General features: G+C 39.4%; 1 protein-coding gene across 1 annotated transcript in view; it reads left to right on the top strand.

Annotated features, from left to right (window-relative positions):
* Window positions 1–17,779, top strand: part of necab2 (N-terminal EF-hand calcium binding protein 2) — a gene marked incomplete at its 5' end in the record, with an annotated part of 81,824 nt that overhangs the window by 42,521 nt on the left and 21,524 nt on the right. The window lies entirely within an intron of this gene.

A 17,779-nucleotide genomic window follows, 5' to 3' on the forward strand; every position in this document is an offset into this window, starting at 1 on the left:
TAAATGAATAACAGTTGTACATTACACACAGCCCCAGGTGCAACATCACTTACTGCTGCCTTACAAAGGCCAACAACCACTGCAGCCGTACCTCAGGCTGAGTGTTACAAGGCTGAGACATGACTTTCTGATGTAATTAACATGGGACAGCACTTCTGCTCGGCCAGCGCCGTCCAAAAATAATCCAGTTCTCCCTACCCATCCCATGGGCTCCGATCTATTGAATTATTTCCCAGGAAATGTGCTTGTTTTGTTTACTTGTCTAGACCTGAATAATTTATTGATGCTGAGTATTCGTTGGAAGAATTAATAGCTTCACACACTATCTTACAATATCTAACACCCAGAGAAAATAACATATCAGCTGTCCTACAAACATACAGCATATTCAGGGTGTGTGATATTCTCTGTGATAATGATCAATGATTCATATGAAAAGACAAAAGCACTGTGTGGGCTTCTTCTTTTCAGGCTGCATTTGGATTGAATCATAAATCAGATTTTTTTCTGTTACAGGAGCTGAACTATTTTACACCATTTTCAGATATAATTTCACCCAAGACTGCTATCACATACAGCACTTGTATGCCTGCAGTGAAGTGGAGATAAGAGTGCAAGAGTGTAATAAATACAGTCAAAAGCTATCTTACAGGTCTGAATGCCTGCAAAAGCCATAAGCAATCTGTATCTTAGAGAAATACAGAGCGCTTTTCATGAAACCCTCTGTAGTGCAAGGAAGATAGTACATGAGATGAGAAAGTACCTGCACTAAAAAGAGCTCAGGGGTGTCTGTCAAATGTTGGAAAGTGGTTTAGATGGTGTAGTTCACTACATTGATTCTTGCTTATGAAACAGGCTGCAGGATTACTGATGCCAGTCTAAAGTTACATTATATTTACACCAGAACAAGTGACGAATGGATCCTGGAAAAATGTATTCCATGTGGTTTCTTTAAACATGAACAATCACTACAACACCAGCCAGCCAGAGGCATAAAACTCTGTTTACATTCACTACTAAAACCCTGTTTTTGCGTCCTTTCCATCATCATTATAAAGCTGTATAAACATGATTTTCTTTAATTAATCTCAATCATTGTGGAACTGGGCACACAGGCATGAGCCTCATTTCCACTCCCACGGTTAGCCATAAATGGATCAAGACACACACTTAATCAACCGTTTGCATATCACCACTCATTAGACCTGTCAACGGAAAGAGTGCAGTTTCACCGATTGTGCCACATCAGCGAGGTTCTCCAACAATGCCAGAGCAGCCGTCATTACAAGCAAGGATTACTCTCGGACGTGGCTATTTATAGCACACATATCATTAATTTATCACATGTGCTCTGAACGTCGGAAAGATAATCAATAATTTAGTTTATAGCACCGCTATCAAAACAGATTTTACAAATTGCTTCACTATAAAGGTTATAACGAAAAGAACATTGAACACAGTGAAAAACTGTAAAATGATTCCTCCATTGTAAATTAAAAAAATATGAAATTAATCACACAAAAGTATCAAAATTATGAGAGTGTACAGTCATGCTAGCAGCTCTGTGAAGCTGTACTTAGGCACAGCAGTGCTTTGACCAAAATGCTAACATAAGCATGCTAACTTACTCACAGTGACATTGCTAACATGTTGATGTTTAGCAGGTGTAATGTTTATTATGCTCACAATCTGAGTTTTGCACATTAGCATGCTAAGACTTGGTTGACACTGATTATTAATAGTTTTGAAGCTATTTGGTTATAAATAAAACCTGTTTCTATACCAAACGTCAGGGCAGTCCATGCAATATTTGTCAAGATATTCCACTAAAAACCAAAAATGTCAACCTCATGGTGGCGCTAGAGGAAGTCAGGACCAAAGTCAGTAGACTTCCTCCACTGGGGACCATCAATGTCTGTACAAAATTGCATGGTAATCCATCCAGTAGTTGTTGAGATATTTTATTCTGGACCAAAGTGGTGGACCAATCAACCGACTTCGCCAGCCTCTATCATTGACATCACATGTAGTGTGAAGCGCTTTGAGTGGTCAGAAGACTAGAAAGGCACTATACAAATACAGTCCATTTACCATTTACATCTGGCCCCAGATCTGTGCCACAAGGAGTTAAAAACCAGGTCTTCTTCTGTCTGCAGGAGACAGACTGGTGCAGGAGACTGGTGTAATAATCACCTATTGCACTTTTACCCACAGCAGTCGGGCCACTTATGGCTCCCCATTAGCTGTGAGCAGTGAGAGCCCAGACTAGATTGTCAGACACAGAAACATCTTAAATGCAAATCACTTATAATAGTCTCTTATTATAAGTGATTTGCCTTTAAGATGCATCTCAAAGAAACACGACAAGGAACAGACAAAAGCAGGAAACAGGAAAATTAATGAACTTTAAACAAGGAAAGCTTAGTTACTGTGGGCACAGTCTTAAAGAAAAACATCCCCCTAAAACACTTTGAGGCAATTAATGAGGTAGCTTTCAGCAATTACCTAGCTTTCCAGGGTCCATTTGGTTGTTTGGTGATCTGCTTTACAAAAACAGAGTAAGCCAGGAATATTTGCCTTTGAGGTAATCATATTTGTACATTCACAGAGACTGGCAAAACACTCATCTCACTTCCTCAGAAGTCGATAGCTTATCAGATATACAAAACAGTCAGTCCAATTAAATGTTTTTAGATGTGAAAACCCACACATGAATTCAAAGCACTAACATTTTGGGCACATTGTAGTTTCATATTTAAAAACATTTTTTGCATAATATTCACATAAGCCCTAATTTCAACATGTGACATGTTTAATTGATAGGTGAACTTTCATAAATAAGAATTGATTATTTCCTGTTAGCATATAAAAATCTGCTTAATATCCACAAAAACGCACATGCTTTGACTTCACTTTTTGTTTGTTGAGTTTTACCTGCACTCAGTTAATAGCCCTTGAATGTTGAATGTGTAGTGTAGCTCTACAAAGGGATTCACTATACTGTACTTATTAGCTTAGATACACTGTGGATGAAGCACAGTCTCTTGTTAAGTTTAATTTCTTTTTCATGAGATCCACAACCACAGTCGATCCTTTCTTCACTTTTACTTCAGCTTGTCCTTCATACAGGCATTCACCTCTTTTGATTTTTTTAACTAGTTCGATAAAACACGTTGTCCAATCTCAGTGGAAGGCAGAAGTGTTTATAGTTTGAGTTCAAACCCTGGCTCATTTCTCACCTCCGCACAGCTGGCCAATCACGACGTGAAGTGGGTGTGAAGAAAGTTACAGAAATAGTCAGACACAGCTCCCCACTGTGTCCCAGGGAGGGGGTTTCTGAAGTTATTCCACCATCAGTTCTGATGGATTATTCTGGCAGTTTAAGGCACATAACACATAACGCTAACATCCTCGGTTCAGGTCCAGACCTTTGTTGCATGTTGTTCCCCTCTCTCTCCCCTCATTTCCTGTCTGCCTCTGCACTATCAGAGCACTATCACTGCAACGATCCAGTAAAGACAAAAATGCTCCACAGATAATCTAATATAAAAAAAGAAAAGAAGCAGAAATGGCCATTAATAAAGTATCATGATTCCAAAGTATACAACACTAAGGCCACCATTCAACTCCACACAAGAAGAATTGTTTTGTTGTCCATTATTCATACAATTTCAACTTCTAAAAAAATGACAGCGTTTAAGTCACATTAAAAGAAAAGACTGCGTATGAAATAGCAGCCACCACAGTGTGAATGTCTCACAGGGAAAGAGTAGAAACTCCAGCATGCATTAGCAGCCCAGTGAATGTCTGGTTCAGGTATAATAAGCACAAAGCCACAGCTCCCTCTCTGCTCATTGTTTGGTGTTATAGAACGGTTGGTTGTTGTGCTCCTTTATTATCTTCTACTTCTTTCTTTTCCTTTCAAATAAGTTATTTTGTTTTCTCCCTGCCACAACACTACTATGCCAGCACAAATCTGCATCTGCTTTCTAGAGACAGAAAATATTTCCACAAAAAACTGACCTCGGAAATTGCATGCACCTTAATAAATCCAGGAAAAGGCATAGATATCCAGATGTATCTTATTTCTTATTTGCATCTTCCCTTCAAAAGAGGCACACTTCACAGATTACTCACAAACTGCCCCTCCAGGCTGCTGTGCCTGTTTGATAAATAAATCACACATCTGTAGGCACAGTGTGCCTCTGAAACCAAGTAAAAAAGGTTAATAAATCTGGTCTTTTATTCCCAAACTCAACTAAAGATATAGTATGTGTACTAAAAAGTGAAACGCAATGAAAATTTCCTTAAAAGTTTCTACCATCCACCTTTCATCTCCTCTCCTCGCCGCTTCATCTCACCCTCTTATCCTACAATCGAGTGTATCATCACCTCTTGAGCCTTCTGTTCCTCAGTAACCCCCCTCAGATTACTTTTAACAAGGTCATGCTCGTCCTTACCTTTACATAATTTCACCCTTTCTACCATGGAAGGCTCAATCCATTCCCTCTGACCTTCCATTCTTCACCAGAGGAAAGATTCAGACGCAGTTAGCCGTCATCTCCTCTCCCTTTCAGTCCTCTGTCAAAGCAATCATCCCTCCTCTCTGCACAAAGATGCCTCGGTGAGTCATATCACCACACAGGGGATCCTATTAAGATCATATACTGTATGAGAGATACAGGAGATACTTTGAAACTGCAGTTGTGGAGCTGAATTATCATGTGTATTTTACTTGTAGTGGCCACTGTGAGCAGTGAGCGGCTGGCTGACAATGATTTCTGTCATGTGAAGTGGGTAAATCAATCACATACACTGTATCTTGTCAGTCTTTTGATCCTCTGGAGGCACATCAGAAAAGGGAAGAGAAGCAATAAAAACAGGAGAAGCTGAGGCTGAGAGAATACAAAAAAAAAAAGAAATCGTGAAGGGAATAGAGGGGCAAATGACATGGTAATAAGAGAGCGATAATAGAAATGAGGAAAGGGAATGAGAAAGAGAAAAGGCCAAAGGGACACGAGCACATTTCTGTTCTTAAGAAAGGGATGTTTTTAATAGCGCCTTAAGTCTTTTTTATAAATCTCAACAGCACACATTTGTCATTCTCTGTTTTTTTTATCATTGCATACAGTATCTTTGCACTGCTTTGTTATCTAATTGAAACACATAATTAACTAGAAGGCAACCAGCACAGAGCACAAACCTACGCCAACGCTCACCTATTTTCCATCTTGCAAAGCTGCAGCCTCCCAATTACTGTTTGTCTTTAGGGTTTGTCTTCAGAAACGATCTCATGTTTAACAGCAGACCTGGATATTGTAGACATGCCCACAAGCACATATATTCCACCAAGACTAAGATTATTTATGAGGCTGTACTTAAGTACAGCGGTGTTTGTATGCTTAGCAGGTATAATGATTACCGTGTTCACCATCTTAGTTTAGTGTGCTAGCATGCTAACATTTGCACTAAACACCAAGTACAGCTGAGGCTGATGGGAATGTGAGTAGTTTTGCAGGTATTTGGTCATAAACCAAAATGTTGGGCAAATTAAAATTTCGACCTGATGATGCCGCTGGATGAAACGTTAAAGGATCACCAAAGTTCAACAACAATTCATCCTGAGGGGGACATGAATGTCTGAAGCAAATCCACCTCATCCATCCAGATGATAGATGACAGATATATAAGTGAACACTTCGACCTGCTAGTGGCGGTCTATCCAATAGTTGTCAAGAAATTTCAGTCTGGTGGACCGACCAACCGACATTACTATGGCTAAAAAGATTTGGAAATAAATCTATAGCACCTAACTAATCCTTGGAGCGAGCATAACATTTCAGCCAATTTTTTTCTATAGCACTTTAAGACATCTTGCCAACAACCAAGCGGACAAAGATGATACTCTAACTGCTTTCCAAATTCATTAGCAGAACAGACCAATTAAAAAACAATAACACATTAATGAAAGGGATGTGTGGGAAAACAAAGGAGAGCTGACAAGTCGGTATTTAAAAATAAGTCGAGGGCCGAGATAACAAAAAAGAGATGAGAGGGAGGGATACTGAGAAAATTAAAGCTAAAAAAATGGGATCAGGGAAGAAAAGATGTCAATTGAGAAAGCAAATTCATACTGTGTGATTCATGAGTAAGAGCTCCTGCATATGGCATAAATATATAATGTATGCTCTAATAAGATGTAGATAAATGGAACAGAGAGTCAGGTGGTGAGAGGAGAAAGTAAAGTTCACAGAGACAGGAAATTCAGGATGCTGTGAAGACCCTTATGAAAAATAAATCAAGAGGTTATAAATATGGATATTACTGTATGAACAGATCGCTCTCGCTCAGATGGGCCTGCTCCTTGAATTAACCATAATTCTCAAACACCACCAGTGCTGACTCAGACGAGATGGAGACGTGGTGTGAAATAGGTCCTACCTCAGGTCAACTGCACATAATGGTGCTTAGTCACTCAAACTGTACATTCAATTCAGCAGAGGTCATTCTGTAAAATTATAAGAACGATTATTTGCATGTTCTTTAGTTCTCTCGTATTTGGGGAAAGCAGAGGTGGAAAATGAATGAATGAAGGCCATGTATTGTGTTGTCTTCCAAAACATGTACAGGCACAGTATCAAATCCACATGCAAATAAATTATAATAAATAAAGCATGCCAGTTTTTTATCTGCTTCATCCTGCCGGATCCTGGATCTGGGACCTCCCCTTTGGGACTGGCACCTATTTGATTGGATCCGGCACCTCCTTTGTCACTATCAAAATCTGCAAGCCACAAACGCCCACAAGCTAAGCAAGTGGGCGTTTGTGCTGTGAAATAGTGAAAGGAGTCTGGCTAAATTAGGGGGTGCATGTGTAGGTGCGGCGCTGTCCATAGGACTGAAACGGAGCGGAGGAGATCGATAGACAGACAGACAGGTCACTTAGTTTGGATTCTCAGCCTGCTTGCTTTTCGTGGTTGTAAACAGAACTTTCAGCCCTAATTCCATTTCCCCCTTTGTAGCAGCAATCAACAGACAGAAGGGAAACGACAGGGAAGTGAAGTGACAGAGAGAGAGAGATACAGCTGTTTCTACGCGCCTCCCCCTGCTGATTTTGAGTGATTATGTAAATACACAATGCTTTGTTTGTGATGACAGTTTTGTTTAGTTTTAACAGCTAGCACCCAGGCGTTGTCCAATTTGCTCTCCCCCCTGACCCGCCAGAACAGCACGTCTCCCTGCTTCCAGTCTTTATGCTAAGCTAAGCTAACCGTGTGCTGGCTCTAGAAAGCAAGAAAGCGACTAAGCATAGTTTCCAAAATGTCAAACTAATCATTCAAATACATAAGTAATGGGCCTCACATCACTAAATGTATTCTTGTCCTGTATTTCCATCAGAGACAGACTATTTTACCTGTTTTTTTTTATTGTATTTGGTTTTACACTAATCTTAATTGCAGTTCTATGTAGCATTACAAGGTCTTAAAAGTCTTACATATGGCTTTCTGAAGCCTGCAGATGTGCTCCAGTGGAGCAGTTGATTTAACATCAGTGGTTAAGATGCGTCCTGTGAAGACGGCCCCTCGCATTCATTTTCTCCATTTACATCCTCTGACTGCTTCTCTGAACGTCATACCACCTCTCTCCTTTCATGAAGCAGCAGATGATGGTTCAGTTAGTTCTGCTTTCATCTTTCCAACTCACAAAAATCGTACTGCAATAATCCCAGCCATTCTCATGGGGGAATTTTTATGAATACAAGGTACTTGTATTTCAGAAATGATTCATAACATTAGCCACACTAGGGCGATCGCATGAAGATTACCAGGTCCCAGGTGTCTCTCGGCCCATCAGTCATTTATACTCTGCTGTGAGTTTTAATGTGACGAAGCATTACTGTCAATATTTGAAAGTTATATCAAAGCGAAGAATGAAACGACACAAAGGAATGAGAGATGATTCCTTATTGAATTCAGATTGATGTTATATATCAAATAACACAGTGGATATTGCAGAGGGTGATGCTTTAGCAGCATTTATGTCTATATTTATGATAACAGTGAATTATTGAGAATGAGAAAGCATCTGAGAGACAGGTCAGCCCCCGGTGGAGGAATACTTGAAATATTGAGGAGAGCAGTGATTGGTCTGAAAGGACACAGGAGGACATCAGTGTGACCTCCCAGTGGAGGGAGGAAAGAGGCTCTTTTGCGTGTGGGCACAAAACATCAGTTTTTTTATATGGACTATCCTTGAAAAGTGCTAAATTGCAGCAGGATTTCTAACAAGAAAATGTCACAGGATTATATGAGCCTCAGCTAAAAGTGCTATGTGTAGCATTTTTAATTTCACTATCTCATTGTAAAACTGAATGTGGTAACTCCAGAAGCCATAGCCCTTATCTCACTCATTATAAGTGCAAGAGTTTTCCAAAATTAACACAGCATTACTCAAAAAGCTGTTAGTTTATTTGCCATTTTAGTGAAAAATCTTTGGTTAAAGCTAATCACAGTATATATCTGCCATTTCTTTTAGAAGTAGAGCCCTCTTCCTGTTTTGTATCAAAAAGCAGTCAAGTAGATATAAGCTATACGTTAAAGGAAAAGCCTGGCAATATTCTATATTGTTCTTATTTTCAACAAAACCAATAATGAACGGATCCTGTGAGTAGTGTCTGAGTATCCAAAGCCTGATTTATCTTATTCCTCTGTACGTGCCATAGTGCTCCATTGTTGTCCAAAAACTACTAAAAACACATCAGTGGGCCACACTGTTGCACTGGGTGACATGTTTCATATCCTTTATTACAATGAACATGGTCACTGTAGTTGATTTTGAGTCAATCCCATATACACCGTGCTGCTGCCTAAAATACTCACTAGAACACCAAATTCAATTATTAATCTGCTGCTGAAAATAGTCCCCAACAAAAACTCTATATTCTCCTGCTTGAACAACTACAGCTGTTCTGAGCCTTTTTAAAAATGAAACTATATAATTGTGAACTGTAAAGATTTACATCTTCAATAAGAATCAATGGGCTTGGGGGTGAGTGCCACGGACAGGGTAGGGAAGTCTGAAAGTATTTAGATACTACATATGCTGTCATGAGATTTTTTTTAATAATGCCAGCCTTTTACTTTAAGACCAGAGGAGGCTTCCTTTTTTCAGTAATGGTCCTGTTTGTTTACAGTCATAAATACTGTATATCTCCAGATACATTTGCTAATGGTATCCTGATGTTCAAATGCTAATGTAGCACATCTGAAGGAACTAGGTGAGAGGTACTAGAGGGATTCTGTGCAAATGTTTCGTTCAGTGCTTATTCCCATTCCATGAATAGCCTATATACTATAAAAAAATACTAAAGGAATGACTGACGAAATGACTGGATCATACAAGACTCATGAAAATCAGTCATGTCTGACAGGTCTGTTGGTTAGGAGAGTCTTATGAGATCTGGATCTTTTCAGTGTCTCCTGTCTTGATGTATGAACGGTGGCACTCGTTCCCTGAATGGCCTCAATCCCCCGGTGGCTGTTTGTGTTCTCGGCACTGGAGATTTTCTCTGTAAATTCAATAACCGCTCTTACGTGCATTAATCAACCACAACCAACACTGCACCCCCCTCTCTGTTTGTTTCTCTCCCCTCCCCTCTGACTCTGCTGCAACACAATTTAGTCCACTTAGTCTGCAAAATTGACAGCTTGCTCACTGTATCTGTTCCTGTGTGTGTGTGTGTGTGTGTGTGTGTGTGTGTGTGTGTGTGTGTTTGAGTGTGTGTGTGGCTCTCTCTCTCCTTCAACTCCATATATTTTGCCTTTATTGCCTCCCTTCTCTCTTTAATTGACTCCATCAACCATTTTGTTGCAAGCTTTTATCCAACAGACTACTTACCTAACTGTACCGAAAGGCCCTGTTAATCTATTTTCATTTTCCAAATGAAGCCATACCTTATTTATTTCTTTGTTTATGATCCATATTTAATTATTAACAAACATCAAAACAGAGTAAACCAAATAATAAAGCAAGACAGTAGGCTCCTTTTTATATACGAGATTTTAGTAAATGCAACAGAAGGTCAGAGTGTATAAAAGCAAACAACAAAACAACAGAATCACCCAGAGGAGGAGGAAAAAAACCTCTGGATCAAAGCCCTGAAACACAACACACACACACACACACACACACACACACACACACACACACACACACACAGTACAGTGTCAGCTATTTTTTGTTGCAGTCAGTCACAGTGCCTTTAATCGTCTCTTGGAGTCAGCACAGCATTATTTCACTCACATATGGTGCTCAATGAAAGTGAATCACAATGTCAATATAACTAAGGTACTGTGGACAATAGAGAGAGAGAGTCAGGTAGTTAGGGCAGTGAGGCAGATATATAAATCCAGAGAGACAGGCAGTAAATGGAAGCAAGAGAAAGAGCTCTCTGGTGTTTGTCTCCAGTGAATTCAGATAAGGTTAGGGACATAGTGGATAAGACACTTTTGCATGTTTGTATTTGCTGTTTACGTAACACACACAAATGAAACAAAACTGATTCTAATCTCTAGAAGTAGCTCATTGGGCAGCCTGGTGATAAAGGCGTTAAGGTGCCGATCGTGAGCCGCAACTTCCCTGGTTCACGTCCGACCTTCGTTTCATGTAATTCACCGTCTGTCTTTCCCCTATTTTCTGTCATCGCTCTACTGTTAACTATTAGTAAAGGCATTAAATCCCCCGAAAGAATACTTCACTCAGCCTGTAACCTTTGATGAACAAGTCAGTAAATCACTTGCAGATCCCACCTTCCCTGGTCCCTGTCATGCTCTATATCTTTTAATCTAATTATTATTTCCTATAATATTTTGTAAAGTGAACCGTAGTATTTTGTCTGTGTTGGTTTGGACAGGGTTTCGATACATGAGGGTTTTGCATGAACAAAATACTCAAGGTCAAATGCAGTTTTCAACCAACAACAGCACTCTGGAATTGTGGAACTTCTGTGAGTGACAACTCTGAAGTATGCCAACGTATTCATCCGATTACTAAAGTACATTTCTTAAGTGTGCTGTTTTCATATTGTCATATTGTTTTGCTGACATAACATCTTTTGGTGCTGTCAAGATGTGATTTACATTGTTGTGTGGAGGACCCCATACAGCTCTGTTCTGCTGATGTATTTTGGGTTTGGGAGCACTCCACCCCTGCACTCCCTACTGAAAACATGCTCCTGCATCATAAAGTAAGCAAACTCAGTAATGTCAGTTACACAGCAATATCTATCTGAAGTTTGCCGTTAACATTAGGCATCATACACTACTGGTCATAAAAGACCAAGTAAGGCTGTAGCAGCAACACTTCTGAGGATATTACATTGATATATTTTGATATTGATGGTTTTTATTGCTTATGAATCCAACTTTTCATTTGTGAGAGGTATATTATGTAGTCTCACCACAGAGGGCTATTGTCTAATATGAGCATCAGTCCAAACTGTGTTTCACCGTCAGGTCATTTGTCTGCTTAAAACCTTGTGTTTTGGGGTCATTACAAGTTTTCATGACTTTCTCACTCCTGCCAAACTGTACCGCAGCTCTCTTGGGTAAGGACCAGCTAGTTCAGGTGTTGGCTTCCTTTTAAAATTCAAATCATATTGTTCTCATCTGCCTAAACAAACCTGAACTGAAGAAGTGAACTCTGTAAACATGCTTGTTGTGAAACGTGCCCTCAGATGCATACAGAGAAGCTCCACAGTAAAATTGCATCCCTCATTAAGAGATGTCAACATTGGTTAAAGAAATTATTTGGACGATAGATGGAAGAGCAAGAAGGCAGAATGAATTCATTGATGTTGGGAGGAATTCATAAGCAGAGAAATTCATCTGGGATAAGAAAGAGGCAGACATGCAGTAAATCCTGATATATTAAATACAATTAAAAGTGAGTTGTTATGCCTCATGATAACCGCTACGTGGAAGTCATTACAGTATGTAAAATAGCTCATTGTATTTTGCATACGAGCAATCAAGGTAATACAGTCTGAAAGAAGACAGAGTGAGTTAATGTAGCAACGGTGAGACAGAAGAGAGAGAGCATTACAGAACAGTGAGATCCCTCCTGCTGAATAGATATACAAGAAGTTTGCATCAGTGGAGCCCACAGGGAGCTAATATGTAAGATATCTGTGTGTGTGAGAGTGAGAGAGAGAGAATCACAGGGATGAAGAGAGACATGCAGCTTTAGAGGGAATGTGTCAGTGCCATATTTGTCAGGCAGAGACAGATAAAAAGACTGAGCGAAGGTGGTGGCAATAAAAAATAATTTGCTCGTGGTTCAGCTGGTGTTGCATTATCAGGACATCAGTGGCAGCTACTATTTCATTTCTGTCTTCTTTATGAGGTTTGCAAATTGATGGCACCTCAAGGTTTCACTGCAAATACAAACAAATAACAAACACTGTTATATACCATTGAATGAAAATGAACTACCACTGATGAACATGTGAACATGCAGGGCAAGGTTAGGTAAAAAAGATTTTGATGAGTGTATAAAGTATTATTCTGCAATTTTCCAGAAGCTTTTTAGATGTTCATTTTATATGCAAGTGATTTGTGCAGGTAAAGAATTCATCTCTGTAACTGCCCTATAAATAGCAGTGTGTCTAAAGGGATTTATTGTTGTTTTATCAGGCAAAATATGAATGAGTGGATCTGCAGTCCTGCAGCGCATTAGTACATTATGAAACCTCAAAGTGTTCAGTGCAGCCATTCACTCTAATTTTACCAGGCAAGCTGGCCCATTTATACTTGCAGCAATAGTCTCAGAGACGGGATTTTAATACACATGATAACATCTGGGAGCAGCACACTACAACCACAGCCAGGTTCCATTAACTGATGCTGTAATTGAAGGTTAGTTACACGTGGTTTGTTTTGTTGATGCTTTTGTTTCTGGTTTTTGATGCTAAGAGCTGATTGCTGTTTCTGCATGGCACTTCCCAGATATAACATGTCAGTCAAACAGTGTTGCCGTGACTGTGATTCCGTTTTCCTTAGATTTCTATCCATTCACACCTACGAGTTTTGAACCTACTGTATATGTCTTTGGACTGAGGGAGGAAACACCCAAAGGAAACCCAGACAGACAGCATAATGGCTATCACCACTGTCTATCTATTGTTTCCATTGCACTTTGTTGCATTTTCTTCTTCTCAATATTTTTTTGAATTTTTGCCTTTTTTTAAGGGCAAATTGAAAATGAGCATAAAAACAGAAGGATGGAAACACACCTACACCTAGCTTCGGCATTCATGGTAGCTTGTGTCTCTCCTGGTAGAACTAAAAATAAGATAAAGTGTTGTATGCTCAAGTGTCAGCATGAAGCACAGCAGCCAGGGATCTGCCAGGGACACATTTTGCTTTTTGCTTATTTACTCATCATTAAAATCTACTATGTGTACAATTGATATGGTAGTAGCAGCTTATAAATTACTTTGTTTGCTCTGTGATGGCTTCAATGCCAGTGAACCTTGGTGCAGTCAATGTGTTGCTTTCAACACATTTATGCCCAGAGTCATTTTTCATACAACCACTGGTTGGCGCCAACGTCAGAAATTCCACACACTCAGTGGGACAACCCATCAAAAACTTGTACTACAGTAAGGACATATACTGGCAAATGCAGTGAGGCTTTGTACTGACAACTGTATAAACTATGCAGAGATCATCACCATGTATCAAGGACACATACATTATTCTTAAGTATGTGTGTGTGTTTAGCATGCTGTAATGTGGGATGTTATTCCACTGGGTATGAAAATGGGAGTAGCAGAAGGATGTGTGAGTATGTGTTGTAGGGGGGGGGGTAATCTAGTGTTTCCATGGGAACTGGGAAATACCAGTTACCCACATTCAGTTCTTCTTCTCATACCTTCTCTCATTATTGACCCCTCATCTCCTTACACACTCCCCCATTCTGTCTTTTCCTCAGGCCTTCCTTCCCCAATTCTCATCATTGCCCCAGATCTTGTTTTTGACATCTCAAGGCTCTGCAGCCTTCTGCCGCCTTCTCGTTTCTTCTTTTTCTTCCCTTTTCTTTCAATCTCACAATTTTCTCTCTCTTATTTCCTCCCCTATACATCTTTTCTCTCCTACTCATTCTTCCTCTTCCTTCATCATCCCTCCTCCAGCTCTTCCTCTCTCCTGCTCTCCCTCCTACTAGCTCTGGGCTCAAGGAATCCCTCATTTATTCAAACAAAAAAAGAAAGAGCCCCTTCATTAGTTCAGGGATAATTTGCATATCTCTCCTTGGGCTTCAGTAATAGATGGATGACTACAGTATGCTTTACAATGCCCAGACCTGCCGACTGCAGCAGTGGGAGAAGATGAATAAATACCTTACAATAAGCAGCAGCAGTACACTTACAACAGTGGCTGTCATCATTTTTGGCTCAAAGTAGTAGGCATGTTACAAGAAATTCATATGATTTTAGATTTTGCGTGATTGCAAGTCCTATGTAATGTCCAATGTATGTGGTAAGTTTCTATTTCACCATGAGTCAAAAGGGAAAATGGCTCATTGTGTTGAAATGATCTTAGAAAAACTGGATTCTAATAAGAAGAGTTGTAATTCAAAAGTCATGTTATCTGGCAGTCCTAATATAAACAGCATTTTGGTATAACTACTAACCCTGAGGGTTAGTGTTAGGTGAAAGGGGTTACGTGAGGTAAAAATGAAGAGAAATAGCACTGGGCTGCGGTGGGAGAGGAAGATAAGCCAATGCCAAGTCACATTGATTAATAAGTAATTCTGGCAAATGAAAGAACAAGGGGCTAGATACTTAACAAGTTGTTGGTAATTTATCTTACGTTTCTAGGTTTCATTTCTGCTTGTGTGTAGTCACTGTTGATGACTTTAGTTCTTCCCCAGCTCTCATGTCATGTGGAGTCTCACAAGGCTCAGTCCTTGGCCCCATTTTGTTTAGTTTGTATCTGCTACCCCTTGGCCATGTTATATGACACCATTGTTATGCAAATGACACCAAGTCTCATTTAGTCCTGAACATTGCAACAATCTGGATGGCCTCTAACTTTCTGCAACTGAATACTGATGAGACTCAAGTTCTGGTAATTGGTCCTGATCATATTTCAGACCTTGGACCACTGACAATTAACTTAAAACATTCAGGCAGAAATTTAGGAGTTGTTTTTGATCAATACCCGAACTTCAATCAACACATTAAAAGTCGTGTTCAGTCTTGCTATTTACAAATCAGAAGTATTGACAAAGTCAAGCAAACTAAATCATGACGTACATGCATTCCTCAACCCTGAAAAAACATGATGCTGATGAAGCCCGGGAAAAGACAGGAATCAATAATATTTATACAAGCCTATGAACGAGGCTCCATGTATCTTTACGACATGGTGATAGTCAGCCACTTGTCTAATCAAACAGACTTGTAGAATCAATAGTGTCCCATAAACACACACTGTATGCAATAATTTGCTTTATAGGTGCAAGAAGAAGCACCTTTATAGATGTTCTTGCTAAAACAACACACATTCACACACATACTAAACAGATGTTGGCAGAGCAAATCTTTTATCACATATATATTGAAAGCTCAAGGCAGTTCTTAAACAATATAAAGTAATGAGCTGCAGACCTCTGACAGGAGCCTGTGCACATTTCAAAACTTCTTTAAGGAAAATCCCAACGTACACACTCTTAGACTGCATTTTAAATATGTGCCCACTGCTACAACTTTACGTGTCTACCTTCTCTGCATCCATAAAATCCCCCCTTTGGCAAAAATTTTAGGTTTGCTCTTGGCTTTTGGCGAGACGCATTACCTTCACACCTCTGAGTGGTATAACTATTTTTGGGTTTTTACTGGAAGAAAATAACATATTAAACAATACCTTTTAAAAGGAAAGACTTCCCTCTCCAAGTCTAAGCAATTAGTTGCACTACTCGTTGCATAATACCAGAAGAGGTATTACAAGTAATGATGGACAGCTTAAGAGAAAATAATACAAAATAGGTTTAATATAACTGTCATCGTTTAGTCCCACTCACTCTTCTTCTTGCAGTATAAGATTCCTTTAAGTGCATCTCATGAATTCCTGTTTCTGAGAAGTCGTATTCTAATGCATATATTCAGAAACGAAATGGAAAATGCTTTCTGGCATTTTACTTCAGGAAATCAGCAATTAGCACTAACACTTTGCCGCAGTGGCATAATGAATGTTGAAAATTCATGTTATGCATTTAACTGATGTCTATTTCAGTAAATTAATAATATTTGCTGAAAGGATTTCATAAAATAAATTAAGACATCAGTTCGATTTTCTCTTTATTCTGCCACCGTTTCTCAAACAACACAGTAACTACCATCAAGTACACCGAGGACATGTCCTCAGTATTATTTCTGGGAATTTGGGAGTTTATATTCCACAATTACACACAAATTAGACATGAAGAACTTTTTAAGGCTGATTCTGATATATATTTTTTAAAGTCACTATTCTTCAATTTCACTCTGTTAGCCATAAACTCTGTTAAAATTAGGGTATTTGGTTTATATAAGTATTGCATTTAGACAATTGTGTAGGGAGATGCAATTTACAGAACATATGTTAGCAGTCGAATGAAAATATAAAATGTGCAAAATAAAAAAGATTTACTGACTTTTCTGTGGTGGCTTAACTAAGCATAAAGACTGTAAGCAGGGAAACAGCTATCCTGACTCTGTCCAAAGGTAACTAAATCTTCCTACCAGCACCTGTAAAGCTCACTAATGAACATGCTAAATCTTGTTTGTTAATTTGTACAAAACCCAAAGTGTAAAAACAAAAAGTTGGGGTTTTACAAGGGGTTATGTGCTGTAACTATTTAATGGCGGGGAACATTGACTTCCTAGAGATTGACAACAAGATGCCAGGCTACCTGTTCCCCCCTGTTTCCAGTTTTTATGTTAAGCTAAGTTAACCATCTTCAGGCTCCATCTTCTTACATACAAACAGGAGAGTGATATCAATCTTCTCATCTAACTCTTGGCAAGTAAACTTCAGTGCGAAAAGGACTGGGCTGTAAGAAAAGGCCATGTGGCGTGTTACCTTCATGGATGTAGCTTTGATGCTGACCATTAACACAGAGGTTAGTAGTGCTAAGAAAACAGAGCTGGAGCATTCGAGGCTCCTGATTTATCACCTCTGCAGGGCCACAGTGTCAGAGGGGAGCAGATGTAATTGTACTGATTTGGTCAGGGAGGCAGGAGGGTTAATGGAGTGGTAGCGATTACATTAACAGAGACTGCTGGGCAATGTAGTGTTTCTAATTGAGTTGGTAGGATGTCTGTGTGCATTTGTGTGTGTGTTCATGTCTTAAGGTAGACTGTACAGTGGCTATAAGTCTGTCAGGTTCTATCACTGTTATGGGTGCTTCACACATACACGCCCATGTAATCATTGCTTCATAAATCACATACACACACATACAACACATATCTTTACTGACGAACAGCCAGGTGTTCGTTCTTGTAGTTTAATGTTGCAGTAATGCCGTTGCCTCATGACAGCAATTTAAGTTAATGGCAGCAAATAAACAGTGATGTCAAGAGATAAACAGCCATTACATGCCAATAAAACAGACAAAGTGATAGATTAGAGGCACACTGACACACAAGTGGATGCAGATGTGCTGAATACGTTGAGCCTCCTACTCTTCTCCTCCTCCACAGAGAGGAGGAGAAGAGTAGGAACAAGTATAGAGT

The sequence above is a fragment of the Siniperca chuatsi genome, linkage group LG4, assembly GCF_020085105.1.
Source record: "Siniperca chuatsi isolate FFG_IHB_CAS linkage group LG4, ASM2008510v1, whole genome shotgun sequence".
NCBI lineage: Eukaryota > Metazoa > Chordata > Actinopteri > Centrarchiformes > Sinipercidae > Siniperca > Siniperca chuatsi.